This window comes from Felis catus, chromosome D3 (assembly GCF_018350175.1).
Source record: "Felis catus isolate Fca126 chromosome D3, F.catus_Fca126_mat1.0, whole genome shotgun sequence".
Classification (NCBI taxonomy): domain Eukaryota; kingdom Metazoa; phylum Chordata; class Mammalia; order Carnivora; family Felidae; genus Felis; species Felis catus.
In genome coordinates this window covers 80,562,975-80,582,914 of record NC_058379.1, presented here as the reverse complement: position 1 = coordinate 80,582,914, position 19,940 = coordinate 80,562,975, and the positions used below count along the sequence as shown (strand labels likewise).

Here is a 19,940-nt window from a genome sequence, read left to right as displayed (position 1 = left end):
TTTCAAACATGTATCCTAAAGGCCATATAACAAAGCGCAAGAGGCACCCGGCTGGCTCAGTTGGAAGAGCGTGGGACTCTTGATCCCAGGGCGTTGCGTTCAAGCCCCATGGTGGGTGTAGAGATTACTAAAAATAAATAAATAAAACAAACTTAAAAAAAGGGTGGGGGCCTTGAAATGATGGAAGGTCACGCGTGGAAGGATGGTACAATGCAGCTGACACTATCACTGCTCTGCCAAACTGATGATATTTTTTTAAAACAAAATTTCTTTTTGCCATTTATTCATCTTTGAGAGAGAGAGAGAGAGAGAGACAGAGCATGAGCAGGGGAGGAGGGGGCAGAGGGAGAAAGGGAGACACAGGATCCAAAGCAGGCTCCAGGCTCTGAGCTGTCAGCAAAGAGCCCAACGCGGGGCTCGAACTCACGAACTGCAAGATCACGACCCGAGCCTTCGAAGTCAGACGCTGAACCCACTGAGCCGCCCAGGTGCCCCGTGGTGATACTTCTTTCGTTTGCATCTCCTTGTGCGTTTACATTATGAAACCAAAAGTGCAGTAACCAATGATCCTGTATCTAGACACAAAACGTGCTTTGCCATCAAGGGGTTTAATATATTAATGTTCCTGATTTTTCCTTTCTGTCTTCCATTTCACACCGTAACTAACCAACAGCACAACGGGACAGCACCTGTCGTGACACTGCTCCCGAGGGAACTGGGGTGACTGCTCGCCTCGCCTCCATCTTCATCCAGACAGCAGCATGATGCGTTAGTCTACACTGAGCCTGAACTGATTTTTTTTCCTCAGTCACCAACATTTCCAGATACATAATCTTCCAAGCTGCTCCCTCAAACAAATGATTTCTCTCCACCAAAGGGAAGGGTGCTTAGTTTCAACTGAAAGGTTAAAAAGTACCACAACCACTTCCCTTACCTTTGTTAGATACGTAGGCCTTGAAAACAGATTGACCACAGCTCTGTAAGCTTATTTCATTTTGGCTTCTGAAAAGCTACCAGGGAGCAAGCGCTCCTGACAAAATTAAGTGGAGCCACGTTTTCCAAGGGCAGGAAGGAAAAAGCAAGTGTTGCACGATATCTAAGTTGAGAACAATAAACAAATACAAACGCTGCCAATTTTTACATCCCTCCCCCTCCTGAAACAGCATGATGCCTATTTGGAGGCATAATAATTAGCTTTAGATCCATCTAAATCTTAGTGATTTTCTTCTCAGGAACTAAGGCTATGTTGGGAAATTTTGACCATAAGATAAAATCACAGTACAGAGGAAGTACTCCTGTTTTAAAACATATTCCAACTGTGCTTAACTAGGAGGCACACACTGCACTCATGAAGAGGAAACCATACTTGTTTCGTTCAATGATTCTAACAGAGAAAAATCAATATTATTTTCTGGAGTTATTATTCACTACAAGTGGGTCAATTAGAAAAAAGGTTCCCTGGTGACTGGATTTCCGTTTCATGGTAACAGCCCATGTTTAGCTTGTTTTTTTCCCTGTGGGGGAACAGGCTAATACACTTTGGAAATGATTAGGCTCCGATATTAAGTAATGAAGGACGCGCTTGAGAGCCGGAGTCGTGAGCCTCGCCCTGGGCTTGTCTCCTGCTTTCCATTAATTATGAAAAGTAGGCTCCCCAATGGCTCGGAGTACGGGACCTGGGGGTGGGGGTTGGGGGGGTGGGGGTTGCCAGTCCCTCAGCGCTCTGGAATACTCACTAGATGAGCTTGTAAGATGGTTGCTTTTATTTGATTACCAAAATAACACATGATCATTTTAACAAGTCGAACTAGAGAAGCACACAAAAGAACACACCGGCAGTCTCTCCTACTTCCTTCCAAATCCCGTGCCCCGGAGATAACCAGGGTCAAGTTTGGTACACACGCTTCCAAAGCTTTTCCTCCTCATAAAACACATACATGAACAGGAAGTAACCTCCCTCCCTATTTTTTGAAGGGGATAACACCACACGCATTTTTTCCGGGACTTGTTCTCTCATCTATACAAATCATCTTTTTGAGACAGTCAAGTCTCACTCTTTTTGACAGAGTAGGAGTGCTCCAGTTTTTGTTTCTTTGTTTTTGTTTTGCTGTTAGGAAAAATTCAGCGTTTCCATTTGTGCTTCAGTGCCTTCATTTTGCAGTATTTATGGGTGCCCAATGACTTATCCAAAATTCTGAAATCCAACAGGCTCTGAAAATTCAAAAATCGTTCCCAGATTCACGTGGTGACAAAAGCCGACCTGCGTGAATATTCGGGCAGGAATGCGTTCTCTTTAGAAACGTCAAGGTGTCTGTTTCTGGAGTCCCCACCCGACTGGAGGTTTCGTATAATAGATAATATATGTGCCACATTACCTTCAATGATCTGAAACTCCCTGAAATCCGAAACACAAATGGCCTCAAGAGTTTGGGGTAAGGAGTTGTAAACCTGTGTTTCTAAAAGTGTAACCGATGGGTCTGGGAGTAGGTAACATCTAGATTGTGATAGGTACTGGAAAATGACCAGACGGCTGAAGAAACGCGTACCCCCAACCCACCGCGTGGGAGAGAGGGCTTCCCTCCATGCTGCCTCCGCTAGCGTTTAACGTTAGCACCCTCTCCTGTTGCTAACCTGAGGGGCAAACAGGGGTGTCAGGCCCCTCCAACTTGTATTCCTCAGAGGAGTTTATCTTTCTGTAAGGTTCATCTGCTTTGAAATACGCTTTCACATCCTCTGCCCGTTTTTCCGTTGGGTCACTAGTCTTTAACTTGTCAGTTTGCAGGGGGTCCCTGAGTACTAACTGCCACGCGGAGTGTCATGTTCGTCACACGACACTCCCAGCCTCCTGTTTCATTTCCCCCCACTCCGTTGATGATGACGTGAGCCATTCACTAATTTTCAGTTTTTATTTGCTCAAACTTGGCCAACTTTTCCTTGATGGAGTCCTTGCTTGAGAAGGTCCTCTTACCCCACCCCAAAGTGGTATAAAAGTTCTCCGATATTTCCCAATTTTATGTTGTACATTTAGATCTTCACCTCACCTTACATTTATTTTTACATGTAATGTTTGGTAGGGGGTCTAACATGTTTTTGTCCAGTAGCTAAGTATGCCAATATCATTTACTAAATAAATCACCCTCTTCAATATTCATTCAACTTAAATAAATTTCAAAGTGAACAAAAAGAGAAAGCCTATTCCTGTTCAAACAAAACAGCCAAAGAGAAAAGCTTAGGTAAAAACAAGTTACATTTACTTTTTGTATCTCCTTCTTTTCTCCCAAGAGAATTTATAAAATCAAATGCCTGCTTTGTTGTTCTTCTAAAGAGCCCACCTTGTAGTCTAGAATGCATAAAATGCTTCAATTAAACAGTTCATTTGACAGAGTAACTTTTCTCTTTTCTCTATAGAAGGACAAATCTTGGAAAGAATATCAAAGTACTTTTAACAAAAATGTGTACTGAATGCACTTTCTCTCAAGAAGCATTAGTCAAGGCAGCGAGTGCGAGAGACGTCAGTCAGCAACTTCTTAATTTATCTTCCATGGACTTTAAATTCCGACCCCTTTAGAGCAGAACTTTACTGTTGATGAATTTGTCCTACAGCCATGTTTTAATATTTTTGCCCTAATCCAGGTACGACATAGGGCAACCAGTGCTGTCCTATTTATGCAAGAAAGCAAAACAATTTGCAAAAGACTTCAAAGGCTCCCTTTCCTGGATACAGAAGGAAAGAAAGAATATCTTTTGCCCCATGTTCCTCTCGGATTCGTCTGTGGCTGCAGTAGCATGAGAAACATTTGAGTCACTGGGCCTGCTTCAGAAGTGCTGGGAACACCTCCTCTTCAGAAAGCATGACTCAGCTCGTTTGAGCCCTCACACCCGCAAACTCTTCTGCCCTGGAACTGAACTCTCACTGGTGACTTCTCCGCTTCTTAGTGCAGGGACTTTTCCTGTTGTCCCTATGGAGTCACTGGACTCAGACCCAGTGAGTACCTGCCAGGCTTTCCTGGGAGGTTCAGCACACTTACAAATGTACAAATGCTAAGGTGCACACAACCAGCTTCTTAACACTTGAGCCAAAATAAACAGAAACCATCCCATCTTAATCCTAATCACCATAAATGACTCTCAGTTCAAGCTAAACAGGCTTATCACCTTTTCATATGATCAGAAAACAAACACATGCATATCCTGGATAAAAATGAAAATTTACAGCCACAAAAGTATTTGGGCAAAATTTTCTTAAGAATTGCCACAGAATAAGTATACTAAAGCTACAACTCACAGACATAGTTTTTCCAAAACAATAATCGAGGAAATAGAGAACACTCTGTGTTGGCAACAATTACATTGAACATATTGCTATCATGGCAAATTAAAGCATCCCCTAAAGAGAGACATTGCTATTTTAATCCTCCTTTAAAATAATTTGGGGTGCCTGAGTGGCTCAGTCAGTTAAGCGTCCTACTTCAGCTCAGGTCATGATCTCATGGTTCGTGGGTTCGAGCCCTGTGTCGGGCTCTGTGCTGACAGCTCAGAGCCTGGAGCCCGCTTTGGATTCTGCGTCTCCCTCTTGCTCTCTCTGTCCTTACCCAGCTTACCCCCCTCCCCCCAAAAATCAACAAACATTAAAATAATTATAAAATAATTCAAACAGGAGACACTTATTGGTTACTTACTTCGTGCCAGACCTAGGCCAAGTTAACCTACGTAGTCCACAAGACAGAGCTCCTACCCACAGGCAGGGTGGGGGAGACGTGCAAGTGAAGGTTCCCATGAGTCAAGTACATTATCTAGGAAACCACTCCAAATCACAGGACAGTAATCATGCGGAAATAGCAGTCACTAGATCTACAGTAATCTATAGTAACCCTCCACTAACTAAATTCTTGAAAACTGAGTCACAAGCAGCATAAGTCTGTCACTTTCTGTTTCTTTCATAAACTGGCGATATAATCACCAAAAACACAAACAAGAGGTAAGTTATTATGTTACAGTTAAACACACCTTTCCTATGAAATAATTTCTTTATTCAATTTATCCATGACAACATTTTGTTCATTTTCTTACTAACAGATCTGCCCACAGCCAATTCAACTGCAACATTATTCGAGAGATGTTTAATATTAAGCACTATCAAGTAGGACAAAGAACAAAAAATGTAAAACTATTTCTGCAAAAAGCAGAAAACATCGCTATTTCCACTTCTCAGAAGAAAGACAAAGAGAAGATCTACACAGTACACTTGGATAAAATCCCAGCTGAGTCATACAAGATACATAAAAATGAAAACCAGATAGCATCTCTATCAAAGATATCAGATTATCAAAGGAGAAAGTAAACATAAGCTAAGGTCATGAGAAGCTTAAGCTCACATCACAAGTAAAGCAAGCATATCTGGTAGGTAACAGAAAAAAATCCATCACCCACAAGTTTACAGGTACAGGAAAAGTCTGAACCATCCATTGACTAAACGTTGTCTGAGTTCTTATTATGCACAAAGGTGTGTGAAGCATACAAATGTGAATCACACATGGTTTTCACCCTCCAGGAACTTATGAATAGTTTGGGAGCAAAGCTGCTATAATACAAAGCATAAGATGAAAACTTACTGGGGCGAAAAATCCCGAGTATCTACAGAAAAGAAAACTCACTTTTATCAAAGGGACACAAGAGTTCAATGGGGAGATGGGGACTGGAAGAGAAGACAGTCAAAGAGAACAGGGTAGCAGGACAGTATCTCAAATGTCGCATGCATTGTTAAAAATGCAGTTCTCCTGGCTCTTATCACCAGAGGTCCTGACCCTGCAGGGATGGCATGAAAACCAGGCATCTCTGTTTCCTGTAAATACCCCATGTGATTCTGATGTAAGCATTTCGTAAATCATATTTTGAGAAACACTGATTTGGAGGGCAAAAACTAAAGGGTAGGCTTGGGAAACATGAAGCCAATGACAGCGTTAAACAGGAAGAACGGCTTGTAGAGGGTGCTTAAAGACTAAGCACAGAGCACCCCTCAAGTTCCAGATGAAGACACTGCTATTTACCTATGAAAAAAAATTGAATAAAGGAGTGAAACAGTCTATGCTAGGATGCATGGATTTGTCTATCATGTAAATCAGATATCCTCTGCTTCCCTTGTGCTTCCCCCGTGTGCACACACGCGCACACACACACACACACACGCACCCTGCACACCATCCTACCTCTCTACGTGGGGTGAAAAAAAGGCTGCATTCTGACAGACATCTTACAATCGGAAAAAAGAAAACTATTTGGAAAGTCAGACTTTCCCTGGGGTTCTCTTGTTAATTATACGTCCCAAAGACATCGGCAGAGAGGGATGGGTGTGCCCTCCTTTAGAGAAGCCACTGTGAAATATCCTGCCAGCTCTGGCACCAGCATCCTAACCCACCCGTGGGAAATGACAGCAGGGGTGCGACTCCTCCCATCCACGGCTCTGTTACCATGGAGAGCACGGTGAGTGACATCAAAATTACAGGCACTCTTAGGAATAACAGCAACTCTCATGGGTCTTTCCTTTTCAAAAGTGACACAAGTGCGTGGTCAGAAGGGGCTCCAGAGTGAGCTGGAGAGAGTCGTGTGTGACCTGAGGCAGAGAAGGGAGGGAGAACGAGGGGCGTGATTGGTTTCCTTCGGTGTTCTCACACTGGCAACCGAAGGTTTTTTTTGTTTTTTGTTTTTTCCAGAAGTCATCAGTAAGGACAGTAATCATGTTCCCAAGGCGGGCACTTCATCATTAAAAACCACAAAATAAGCATCGGTTGGCTTCTCCCTGCACGCTTATCATCATCCTAAGAGCTCTGCAGAGTGAAAAGTTGGTTTCCACTCGGAATAGCAAATACTACAAATATTGTGTTTAATATTAACCGCTTGCCTGGAGTTACAGCTTGCAGAGCAGAGCAAGGAGCTGACTAGAACAGAAGAATGGAATTGGCCAGAATATAACAGCCTCACTGGAATCAAGCCAAGGCTTCTGAAGATCCCTGCTTTCTTTTTATTTAGGTGGGGGGGAAAAAAAAGTTAAACATCTTAAAGGATCCCAAGAGTCAATAGGGGCAACTGTAATTTAATACAGTCTGGCTGATAAAGAAATCTTTTGTTTCTTTCTGAGCTCCCTCTTCTACGTGCGCCACGCGAGGGAAGAAGAAAATCGGCTATTATTTTCAGAAATGAGGTTGGGAAGCCCACACCGAGGGGAAGACCAAAGGCTACGCGGTATCAGTGCCCCAACCACCAAGTACAGGCTTCCCTTTGACGGGGAAGGAAAAGGGGAGTCGTGTGAGATGGAAAGCTTACCAAGAGGATCAAAATTCCATCTGTAAAGCAAAGCTGTGTACTCAAGGCACTTCCAGTGCCGGGAAGGGCATTCCACACAGTCTATGACATTCCTCACACCTCTGGCAAACCTCGCCACACCCCTGTAGTGGAAATCCTTCCCGAGGGTCCTCATCCCAGAGCCGCATAGGTGCTAAGAGTTCTCTAATACACATCAGCCACCCCCTTTCTCCAGCACTTAGCTCTCGTTTGCTTGTAGTATATTTTGTATGACGGCACATCTTCAAAGAAGCTGCAATCGGGCTAAGGACTGCAGCTCCGGGTCTGGCAAATGGGCTACCAAAGGATTTTAGCACACCACTCCTGGTTCTGCCGTGAGTGAGTGAGTCATCACTACTCCCACAGAAAGTGAGTTTTCAGAAATTACTGATAAAAACAACATATTAAAATCTCTCTTTCTTTAAACACCTGGAAATGTGAACTTCTGGTGTGGGTAAGTAATTAAAAATGAGTAACTTGGTAGCTCTGGAATGCCAAGATCCCCAAAAGAACAGAGTAGGAAGTAAGGTCATTTGTTTTCCCCTCCGTGGGGATTGAAAATGTAGAAAATTGAGCTTTCCAAGAAGAAAGGTGCTTGATAAATTCCAGGCATAATTATGAGTTTTTCAATGCTCATTTCTTCATAATTTTCATTCTACTCCGCCCACACACTTGTATACCCAACTCAACTTCATTCCTTCTCCCCACGGTTCTCCCAGTTGAAAAGCCGCTACTCGTTCTTGTCCCTCTTATTACCCTTTTCAGCTAAAACACCGTTCACATCTAAACAGAGATTAAATCATTTCTTTCCTCCAAGTCTTTAACTCACTCTCTCCTTGACCCAAAGGTAATTATAATCTTTACCTTAAGTTGCATTATACTGATTTTATAACACAGCCTATGGGACACAATTACACGCTTACTCCTAAATTCCTTGAAATTGATCTCTAGGTGCTATATGGTGTAACGTGATAGATCTACAACCATTCTAAATGATTACCCTCCCCTTCAAATAGTCATCCAAGCACTAAATACACCAAAAGGTGCCACTGTTCAAAGCATTTTTTTCAATGCTCTTTTCTGAAAGTTTTAAGATCATATTTCTCTGATTATCTTTGGTGGTTTGGTGGTGAAAGAACCAACAAATTCAACACATATTTATTAAGAGGCTTGTCATATGACATCATATATATATGATTTTATATATTATATCTCTGGCTAAATATGGGGGGACAGCAGAGAGGGAAGACAAAGATAAGGAAACTACCTCCATTCTCAAGGACTTTACATAGATGGCAATTTTTGAAGCTTTCAAATGTTTATTAGAAAAGGTATACTTGGTGAGTGCATTAAGTACAGAGAAAGCTAACAGTTTCGAAGAGGCAAAGGTCACGTGGAAAAGGGAAATAAAAGCTTCAAGAAACAAAAGTCACTACAAATGTGCTTTGAAGGGAAGGAGGATTCACTGGGTTGAGCCTGGGTTTGGCAGCTGAAAAGCAGAGGGAGCGGCACATTCCTTGCAAGGTGAATGTGAAGTATGTTTAGAGAATGGTGAATAGACCCATAGATTTTTTTTTTCTTTTTTTTTTTTTTTTTTTAGGAAGTCCAATATCATACTGTCCATCTAAAATCTTATGTTTCCTGGGGCATCTAGGTGGCTCAGTCAGTTAAGTGTCCAACTTTGGCTCAGGTCATGATCACATGGTTTGTGGGTTCAAGTCCCGCATTGGGCTCTGCGCTGACAGCTCAGAGCCTGGAGCCTGCTTCGGATTCTGTGTCTCCCTCTCTCTCTGCCCCTCCTCCACTCATGCTCTGTCTCTGTCTCTCAAAAATGAATAAACGTTAAAAAAAGTTTTTAAATAAATAAAATCTTATGTTTCCTTTTCCAACTTCAAATCCCTTCTGAAGAATCTCTTTCTCTCTCTCTTCCTTTCTTTCGAGACAGGAAGTGAGCACAGGAGAAGGGCAGGGGGAGGAGAGAGAATCTCAAGCAGGCTCCGTGCCCAGCATGGAGCCCAATGTGGGGCTCGGCCTCACAACCTTGAGATCATGACCTGAGCTGAAATCAAGAGTCAGATGTTTAAAATGAGTCATCCAGGCACCCCAAGAATCTCTTTCTTCGTAATCTTTCCTGAATCACCTCGCCAAGCAGGCTGTCCTCTCATCTTACCTTCAACCGAAGAGAAACACTTCGCTTCTACAAGCTGCTACAAATACTTTTGCAAAGAAGTGGTGTATTCTTTTTTTTTTTTAATGTTTATTTTTTGGGGGGGGAAGGAGGGGGGAGAGAGAGAGAGAGAGAGAGAGAGAGAGAGAGAGAGAGAGAGAGAGCGCGCGCACACAAATAGAGGAGGGCAGAGAGAGAGGGAGACACAGAATCCGAAGCAGGCTCCAGGCTCTGAGGGGTCAGCACAGAGCCCAACACGGGGCTCGAACTCACGAACGGTGAGATCATGACCTGAGCTGAAGTCGGATGCTTAACCCTGGAAGTGGTGTATTCTTAACACAGAGTTCAATGAATACAGATAAGTCCCACCACCATTCGCTCACATATTCATTTGTTTACCAAGTATGTGTTTAATGGCCCACCTGGCAAAGGTCCTCCCTCTGAGGAAGAACAGATCCCTATTCTCTAGGAATTTGAAGCAAACAAGATAAATACAGAAAGCAGTTAAAAAGGTGACAGGCCGAAGTCAGCTCTTACAAAAGTCTCAGTAAAGTCACTCAGGCAAAACTTAAATGCAACAACAAATGTCTAGAAGCCGAAGCAAACTGCTATTCCTACGCATTGCCTCTTCATGAGAGCAGGCTGTCTATTAACTATTGCATAAAATATTGTGAAACCGAGCACAGTAACAAAACAGCAACAAAGTTCACTATCCAAAAAAGAATGTTTGGGGGGGAAAAAAAGTCAGTGGTAAATTTGAGAGGTTTTGTTTGTGGTTTGCCTATTTCAGGATCACATATGGTAAAAAGTATATTAATAAATTTGCAGACATGGGCACCTGGCTGGCTCAGTTGGTAGAGTACACACTGGGTGTAGAGATTTCTTAAAAATAAGATCTTAAAAAAATTTTTTGCAGACATACGTGGTTTACCAAGTATTTTGAAACCCCAACTTCCACTGAAATTAAAGTTAGTAATCCTCCTATAAAAAAAAACAACTCCATTCCTAGAACTTGCTGGCCCTCTAGCCGTGTTAACTTTGTTTTTCTATACCAACTCACCTACAAACAGCAAGAGCTGGAAATCAGATTTACTTCCCTTATTTATGAATGGAAGTGACAGATAACCACCAGCTATTAACACAATTGAAACATTAGAATCAATTTGTACTTATACGAGTAATTCTTTTATAATTTGTCTAATTTCCAACATGTAGAATGAAGCAGTTGAAGTGTGTGTTTTAATTACCAACAATACGTCAAATACTTACTAAAACACAGGCTTATCCAAAAAAGTGGTAGGCAGAAGAAATTAGTAAATTAAAATGATCTAAGATGAAGACATTTAAGTCAACTGAAATGGCAAACTTTCCAAATACCATGGACAAAGCTACAGAAACATGCATACACAAGTTATTACTATCAAACTTTGCTTCTGAGTTTGCTCTCTACACGGCTCTTTGTAAACACTGCACTGGATATCAGCATAAAAGAACTCTCTATCATCCTTTACAAACTCTAGACTCTTCAGTGCAATATTACTACCCATTAAACTTTAACAAATGACCATTTTAAAAGAACTAAATTTGGGGCACCTCAGTGGCTCAGTTGGTTAAGCGTCTGACTCTTCAGCCTCAGGTCATGATCTCCTGGTTCGTAAGTTCAAGCCCTGCATCGGGTTCTGTGCTGACAATAGGGAGCCTGCTTGGGATTCTCTGTCTCCTTTCTCTGCCCCTCCCCCACTCGTTTGTGTTTTTTCTCTCTCTGTTTCTCTAAATAAATAAATAAATAAATAAATAAATAAATAAATAAATAAATAAATAAATAAATAAATAAATAAATAAATAAATAAATAAATAACCAACCAGCAAAAAAGTTGTCCTCTCCACTGACTTCACAAAGAAACTTATTGTATTTTTAAAAATTATCCTTTGAGAGTAATAATAATGTTGGTAGTAATACCATCTGGGTCATCTAAATGGGGTTCTAGTTGATGTATGTGAAGTACTATCTATTAACAAAGTAGAGGTCAATAATGCATTATAATTAACAGTAACATACATGATCAGGAAATAAACCATTAAACTACCAAAAATTACTCTGATTTTGCCTCTCCTCTGTATTTTGAAAACAAACTTGAAGAGTTCCAATGCCAATAAAGGAAAAACAAACAGTGGTAGTTCCAAGAACAATGTTTTCCCTCTGAAACTGCTGGCCTATGTGTGTACATCAGCAAGCCATCTTTCCAGATTTAGAATACTGCTGCAAATACCAACGTAAATGTTCTGTGAAAATAGTTCATTTGTTTCAGGCATGAATTTCCAATAGGAAGAAAAATTAAGGGGGCATGTGGTTAAGAGAAAAAGTCTCAGAACTCTGACCTGTTATAAATGCATTGTACTTAAAGTAACTCCCTGGATATCTGCCCTAACTAACTCTGAGAATCTAAAAATTCATTCCTTGAGACTTAGACAGAAATGTAATAAGTTCCCCTCTGGTACCTCTCTCACATATCCACTGTGAAATATGAAATATCCACATATCTATAGCACAAGTTTCCTAAACACACAAATAAAAATAAGCAACTACATACATGGCATATCTCAAATCTGCCATATTAACTGTATCAACATGGAATAGCTATATTAAAGCTTTCTGGAGAATAGATATAAGTTTTAAAAATACATGATTTCAATTCCTAGCACAAAGTATGTGTGTGTTGGTGTGTGCCTGTATATACCATACTTACAAATTTATTACTTTGAGAACTCTGCGGTAAAATATTTCTTGGACAATGGGGGTAGGGGACAAACGGTTCAGAGTTGTATGTGGTGGGGAAAAAATTGGTTTAAAGCCCATTTGTTTTCCAAAGGGCAACACAACAGCCGCTCACCAACTGCTCAGACCCCCTCTCACTCTATCTCCCCCAGGGCATAAAGCAACGGGAGGAAAATGGAAACCTTTGTTGCAGTGTAAAACTGAAAAACCTTCCGCTTTAACCAAAGTCAAGGCTTTATACTGCTCACTATAAAGTACGAGCTGATAATATGTAACTTCATATGTATTATTATTTTTTTAAATGCAAAGGAAAGAAGCTGGACATCACTACACACTACCCATTTGTATCAAGCACAAAAACAGGCAAAATTCATTTAGGCTGTTGAAAGCTTAGGGGCGCCTGGGTGGCTCAGTTGGTTGAATGTCCGACATCAGCCTAGGTCATGATCTCGCCATTCCCGAGCTCAAGCCCCGTGTCAGGTTCTATGCTGATAGCTCAGAGCCTGGAGCCTGTTTCAGATTCTTTCTCTCCCTGTCTCTGCCCCTCCCTCACTCATGGTCTGTCTGTCTGTCTCTCTCCCCACCCCAAATAAACATTGAAAAAAAAATTTTTTTTTGGTACAAATACAGACACTCAGATCAATGGAACAGAATAGAGAACCCAGAAATGGACCCACAAACATATGGCCAACTAATCTTTGACAAAGCAGGAAAGAATATCCAATGGAATCAAGACAGTCTCTTCAGCAAGTGGTGCTGGGAAAACTGGACAGCGACACACAGAAAAATGAACCTGGACCACTTTCTTACACCATACACAAAAATAAACTCAAAATGGATGAAAGACCTCAATGTAAGACAGGAAGCCATCAAAATCCTTGAGGAGAAAGCAGGCAAAAACCACTTTGACCTTGGCCGCAGTAACTTCTTACTCAACACGTCTCCGGAGGCAAGGAAAACAAAAGCAAAAATGAACTACTGGGACCTCATCAAAATAAAAAGCTTCTGCACAGCAAAGGAAACAATCAGCAAAACTAAAAGGCAACCGACAGAATGGGAGAAGATATTTGCAAATGACATTTCAGATAAAGGGTTTGTATCCAAAGTCTGTAAAGAACTTATCAAACTCAACACCCAAAAAACAAATAATCCAGTGAAGAAATGGGCAAAAGACACGAATAGACATTTCTCCAAAGAAGACATCCTGGGGGCGCCTGGGTGGCTCAGTTGGTTAAGCATCCTACTTTGGCTCAGGTCATGATCTCACGGTCCGTGAGTACGAGCCCCGTGTCGGGCTCTGTGCTGACAGCTCAGAGCCTGGAGCCCGTTTCAGATTCTGTGTCTCCCTCTCTCTCTGCCCCTCCCCTGTTCATGCTCTGTCTCTCTCTGTCTCAAAAATAAATAAACGTTAAAAAAAAAATTAAAAAAAAAAAAAGACATCCTGATGGCCAACAGACACATGAAAAAATCACTCATCATCAGGGAAATACAAATCAAAATCACAATGAGATACCACCTCACACCAGTCAGAATGGCTAATATAAACAACTCAGGCAACAACAGATGTTGGTGAGGATGCAGAGAAAGAGGATCTCTTTCGTACTGCTGGTGGGACTGCAAACTGGTACAGCCACTCTAGAAAATAGTATGGAGGCTCCTCAAAAACTTAAAAATAGAACTACCCTATGACCCAGCAATTGCACTACTAGGTATTTATCCAAGGGATAGAGGTATGCTGTTTTGAAGGGGCACATGCGCCCCAATGTTTATAGCTGCCCTATCAACAACAGCTAAAGTATGGAAAGAGCCCAAATGTCCATCGATGGATGAATGGATAAAGAAAATGTAGTGTGTGTGTATTAATATATGCATTAATATATATACACACACATTAATATATATACACATACACACAATGGAGTATTACTCGGCCATCAAAAAGAATGAAATTTTGCCATTTGCAACTATGTGGATGGAATAGAGGGTATTATGCTAAGTAAAATTAGTCAGAGAAAGACAAATATATGACTTCCCTCATATGAGGACTTTAAGATACAAAACAGATGAACACAAGGGAAGGGAAGCAAAAATAACATAAAAACAGGGAGGGAGGGGGACAAAACCTGAGAGACTCTTAAATATGGAGAACAAACACAGGGTTACTGGAGGGGTTGTGGGAGGGGGGATGGGCTAAGTAGGCAAAGGGCATTAAGGAATCTACTCCTGGAATCATTGTTGCACTAGATGCTAAACTTACTTGGGTGTAAATTTTAAAAAAATAAATGAATACTTCAAAAAAATAAAAATAAAAATAAAATTTTTTAAAAGTCTAGATAGTGATTATCTTTAGGGTAATTAGAGGAGGGGCACAGGAGGGTTTCCCGGGTGCCAGGAATATTCTATTTCTGAATCTGTGTACTGGTTACATGGATGTGCTCACTTCGTGAAAACGCACCAAAGCATACACTCATACTTGTGCCTTTTCCGTGTTTTTGTTCTACTTCTGCAAAAAGCCTTCGTAAGCTTCTATAAGGAGGAGTTAGACCCCAGACCCCCTCCCTGTTTCCAGCAGAAGATAATTTATTCCCTGGAAGAAACTGGAGAGTCCCCAGCTCAGAGACCTCGGGCCTAATAGAAAACACTGTTCTGAAGATGGGGATCAATTAAAAATCCATACACTAAACCCTGTGATTCCAGCTCTCTTCCCCACTCTTCTTCGTGAATCTTGGCACACATTACGCACAGAGAAGACCAAAGGATTCCTCAGGAGTAAAACTGACGTGCCCGAGGGAAAACAGCTGCAGGTGCTGTCTTTGGAAGTTCCCCAAACTACAGCCTAACCCCTGAGAGCCATGGCAGGGAAGCCGTATGGCGGTGAAACCCTGCCCATATGTCATGGCACCCGATTCACATTTCGGTGACTCACCATTAAATAGGAACAGAGAGCAAAGGATCACCAGATAGTTACATTTGTGGCGCAAAAGTCAGACACCTACACAAACAGGAAAAAAAGAAATCAAGGCAGTGTAAGAAGGAAATAAATACGTAAATAAATAAATTTCATGTCCTCAGGAACAGAAGAAATGCACCCAGGAAAAAAAAAGGACAGAATGCTCTTAAAATGCACACAAATGAAAAAACGAACAAGAAAGAGCTCTTGAAAAATAAAGACAGCAGAAATTCCAAAGAGTTAAGATGAAGCAGAGAACACCCATCAAGAAATTGGGCTTTAAGACAAAGGGAAAGGAAAATCAGAAGACAAACAAGGAAGTCCTCCCCCCACCCCCCCAAACTAACAGGAATTCAGAGAAAGAAAAGAGAAAAACAAGGCAGTGGAGAAAATTATCAAAACACCATAACGAGAACATTTTCCAGAACTGAAAGACACACCTTGTTTCAGATCAAGCATTCGTCAGAATGGCTGAAATTAATAGAGATATTAGGATAATAACTCCATAAAAGGAATAGCCTAAAATCTTTTGGAGGTTGTCTAAAACCAACAAAACAAGCAAACAAAAAGGAAGGACAAAAGATCACGTACCAAGAGAAGAATCAGAATAGTGTAACACTTTTTAACAGCAACGGTAGAAGCTAGCAAATAATGGTGCACTGGCCTCAAAATTCTAGGGACACTTGTTTTCCTACCTACAAGCCAGCCAACTCAAGAGGGAGAAAATAGCATTTTCAGACATGGTCTAATACCATGCCCCCTTTCTCAGGAAGCTACTCCATTAAAAAGAGGGAGTAGACCAAATCTTTCTTCAAGTTACTAGATGTCAGAAAACTACAGGTCCAACACAGGGGAGACAAAAAGGGAACTACCAGGAAAATGCCAGAAGGTCACCCCAGGACAACAGCTGTGCATCAGGCCTACAAGGCCAAGTCCCCACCCTGACTCCAGGAGAGGTGTCCAAGAAAAAGGTGTCGAGAAGAATGCTAGAGTTCTGTCAGAAAACTTAGAAAGGCTAGAGAAACAGGAAAGCACACGAGCAAGAGGCCACCCTCCAGGCAGCACAAGAAAGAAAGCGGAACCGTTGCGTTTGAGTCCTCAGCTGTGGGCCACGGCTCCATGCTCACGATAAGGACAACCAAAGCTGACACCTCGTCATGGGTGAAGCAGCAGTTTGTGCACATGGCCTGACAATGAGAAAGGGTGAAATCTTCCCCTTCCATGTAATAAGTCAGCAGATAATGCCCAATAACAAAAAATGCTAAAATGGCAGTATATGCAGAGTATTTCAGAAGATGGAGGAAACCAGCAAAAAGAGCCAGAGACCCAGAGGCGGCTGCCTGGGGAGCAGGACTGGGGCATAAGGACAGGCTGCGGGTCCAAGCACCTATTTCTTATTACATAAGTCTTAGCGTAAGAACTCTATGTAAGTCTTATTGTAAGTTTCTTACTACGGTCTTTGAAAAAATCTGCCTGGAACGTTACTTTGATGGAAAAAAAGTTTAAATTTTTAAAGTATGGAACAAAACCAAGGAATGTACGAAACAGCAGGCAAGAAAACTGGAGAGCGTGGGCTGCAGCAGGAAAATGACAGGAAGGCCACCGTTCTGCAAAGCCCCCGCCGTGTCCAGGTGAGAGGGAAGTCCTTCCTCTGACAGCCGGTGGAGAGGCTGTGTGCTGAGAGACGGGGAGCACAGGAGAAGTAAGGGTAGAAGAGAAATGCATCGACGTAGCATCAACAGACAGAGAGGGCCAATCAGGAAACTCGGAAAGAGCTAATTAACAGGCAGGACAACGGCCCAAATATCTGTTCACCTGCGTATTTATGTGTTTAGTCCACAAATGCTGGCTCCTTGGGAGTGTCACAGGCCCCCGTGGAATTAGAAGCACTTTGATTTTGTGTTCAGGTTTTAATTTTGAAATTATTATGAAACACGCAAATAGCAAAATACAGAAAATAATAATGATCATTCAAGTATCCACTATTCAGCTTTTCCAAATATTAACATTTTTTGTCATAATTGCCCCTAATTTTTATTTTATTATTTTTTTAAATGTAATTTACTGTCAAACTGCTAACGTCCAGTGTGCAAAGTGTGCTCTTGGTTTTTGGGGTAGATTCCCATGGTTCTTCGCTTACATACAACACCCAGTGCTCATCCCAACAAGTGCCCTCCTCAATGCCTGTCACCCATTTTCCCCTCTCCCCCACCCCCATCTAATTTTCTTTAAAGAAATAAATACTATGGGGACGCCTGGGTGGCTCAGTCGGTTAAGCATCTGAATTCAGCTCAGGTCATGAGTTTGAGCCCCGCATCGGGCTCTGTGCAGACAGCTCGGAGCCTGGAGCCTGCTTCAGATTCTGTGTCTCCCTCTCTCTCTCTCTGCTCCTCCCCCACTCTCACTCTGTCTATCTCTTTCTCTCAAAAATAAACAAACATTACAAAAAATTGTTAAAAAAAAAAAAGAAAGAAAGAAATACCATGAATATCGTTGAAACCGTCTTCAGACCATTCCCTAGCCCTACCCCCTAACTGCCTCACAGGACGTAACCGTTAATCGGAATTTGACAGTTAACGTCTCCCTCCACTCATCTCTAAAACGAAACAATGGTTTGAATGAATTCTAACGCCTCTTTGTTGGTGTCTTAGGAGTTCTTGATGTTCTGTAATGAAAGTGCAGAAGCCTGCAGTGCTATGAAATACACAAAAATATTTCAAAATAATTTCAAACCTCAAAAACAGACTGAATCACGACGCAGTCGACGCTTTGGCAAAAATAAAAACCATAGTAACTTTATTATGATAATGTCAGTAAAAACGTTATTATCAATACTTAGGGCATATAAAAACCTAAGTTCAAGGATTTCACTGTGGTTTCCTCTCATTGTATCCGTTGGCTCCAGGGAACAATAAGGAGGTAGTTGAGCGAAACATCCTGGTGGGAGTTCTTACTGCCTAAATAACCAGGTCAGTACCGCACCTGCCTGCCACGTGTCACTGTATTCGGCTCTACCAGGCAATCACAGCAAAAATACTCTTTGAAATATTTGTAGACGGCACAGGGAATAGAGTCAATAATCCTGTAACAGTGCGCAGTTCGAAGAGTGACGGAGGGTAACTTGTGGTGACGTATATATTAGCGTATATAGTTTTGTAAGGTATATAGTTGTCAGACCACTACGTGGTACACCTGAAACAAAGAGACGTCAACTGTACTTCAGTTCAAGGCAAAGAATAGTCGGTAATGTTCTTTTTCCTTAAAAATGTCCTTCATGATGTCACAAAAAGTTATTTGCGCTGCATCTCGACCCTTGAGTGCACATCTCCTTTATCTTCTGGGTGGTAAAACAGGAAGCATGTAAAAGGCATCTCTGCTGTGTACCACAGTAGGATGCTTATCTCAAAGAAAACACGTGCATGATTATCTGAGCTGTGAGCCAAACGAGTTAATAACTCCTGGAATACCTTTGTTACATGGAAGGACAACTGACCAGCCCGCTACCCGGACCCGGGTGTTTGGCAGACAGTTTCTCTACAACACTCAAGTGAGAAGGTCATTTCAGGAGAAACAACTGACAGTATTTGTTGCCAAGGATAGCCGTCAAGCTTCCAAAATAAAAATCAAAATTTTGGAAGACTTGTTCCTACCGTGAACTTCATAGCTTCCTAATACTTAAAGATTTTTCTGATAAGATCAGTGGTGATATTAACACCTGAGAGGTCTTGAAATCGCACAATAAAATGTGTTAACGTTTGTAATATCTTCATTATCTAATGATCCAGAATTTTCCAAATGACCAACAATTAATACAGTAAAATGATACGTGGGCAAGGATTCAAAGTGCAAGAAAGACCAAAAGAACCTAATGTAAAAGAATTTTTTAAAGTTCAACGACAGGGTTTTGGATTCCATACCGGAACCAACATTTAAGAGATGACCACTTGTCAAGTTTTGGTATAGGATCAAAGAAGACTATTCACAATAATCTGAAAAGACAATTAGAATGCTCTTCTCTTTTCCAACTACATACCTGCACACACTTTATAATAAATATTTACTAGGTTATTCTTTCTGGATGTTAAAAAACACAAACACGTAATCACAGTGGTAAGTTACCATAGTTTAATCTGGGATCATTAGCAGTCATTTAGAAAAAATGAAAAATTCATTATTTATTTAAAAGTTACATTCTTCTGCAGTGATAGTCTCATTAATCTGCAATAAATATGTAAGTATCAGAGGCTTAATTTACCACAGAATAAAGAATGATCATTGCTGTAAAAAAGAAATGAATATAGTAAATTCTTAAACCTGCTTTAGGTATACTCAAATAAAGTCCCTTCTCCCCAGTTATAAAGGAGCAGACACTTTTCATTTAACATTTTACTTTTTTTTAATTAAAATTTTTTAAAACTTATTTTTGAGAGAGAGAGAAAGAGAGAGTGAGTGAGCAGGGGAGAGGCAGAGAGTGATGGAGACACAGAATCCAAAGGAGGCTCCAGACTCTGAGCTGTCAGCACAGAGCCCGACGCAGGGCTGGAACTCAAGAACCACGAGATCATGACCTGAGTCGAAGTCAGATGCTTAACTGACTGAGCCACCCAGGCGCCTCTAACATTTGACTCTTGAAAGCCAACACTAATCACCCAGAGGACATGGTGTTAGTGGATTTAAACCGTAATTCTTAAACTGCTAGGGAAATGTCT

General features: G+C 41.4%; 1 protein-coding gene across 1 annotated transcript in view; it reads right to left on the bottom strand.

Annotated features, from left to right (window-relative positions):
* PHLPP1 (PH domain and leucine rich repeat protein phosphatase 1) overlaps positions 1 to 19,940 on the bottom strand; it is a 216,508-nt gene that overhangs the window by 62,307 nt on the left and 134,261 nt on the right. The window lies entirely within an intron of this gene.